The following is a 926-nucleotide window of genomic DNA, read 5'->3' on the forward strand; positions in this document are numbered from 1 at the left end:
AAAAAAAAAAAAAAAAAAAAAAGGAACTCCTTAAAAAGGAACGCCAGGGCAATTCTTCCATCTCATGAAATCATAATCCCCTTTGGACTTCCCCCCATTTTGGCAAGTCGGTCAAAATTACACACACATAAAAATATGTCCCTCCATTGGTTTGTATGCTTCCCCAAAGTGGGAGTATCCCTACCTGCTCTGTGAACCGATCGCCTGTTAGCTTGAACCAAGTGTGTGTGTGGAGGTGGAGGTGGGTCCCCCCCGATGAAGGGTCTCTCACAAAAGGGGGGAAAATGTTCTTACCAATAAAAGAAAGCTAATGGGAAGAAAAAAATACCTCATGGCCAAACCATCGCACAGGGAGAATGAGATTGAGGGGAACAATGAAATGGCCGAAATGAGCTAAAGGGGGGAAGAACTTTTCTGTCACAAAGTGTGCAAAGTGAATTAGGCCCATCGTTTGTAAGAGGAAAAAAAAAAAAAAAAAAAAAAAAGGCGAGCAAAAGGGGGAAAGGACGTGAAAAGCGCACGCCCGGGTAACGTGCGACCCTCACTTTTGCAGAACAGATAAGTAAAAAAAAATTTTCCCATTTCGTTTTTCCCACACACAACCCTGTTCATCGCGCCAACGAAGGAGTAACAAAAATTATAACTGTCCTGCTTCACAAAAAGAATGTTACACACGGCTGTTCCCTCTTCGTTCGATCTGAATTTCCGCCACGTGCGTCTTCAACGCGGAGCAAAAACAACTCCGCTGCGACGACCATTTCTGTCATGTGGCTCTCAGGGAAAAGGAATAAAAAGGAATAAAAAAAAAAAATAAAATAAAATGCGGTATCTCCAACCCCCCACGAACATGTACACTTGACCACACTCCTATTAATCTCACTTAAGACAGCCCTACCTCCCCTGCCCTTGGCCATTTTCCAAGTGGA

Source organism: Plasmodium fragile (genome assembly GCF_000956335.1).
Source record: "Plasmodium fragile strain nilgiri unplaced genomic scaffold supercont1.42, whole genome shotgun sequence".
NCBI lineage: Eukaryota > Apicomplexa > Aconoidasida > Haemosporida > Plasmodiidae > Plasmodium > Plasmodium fragile.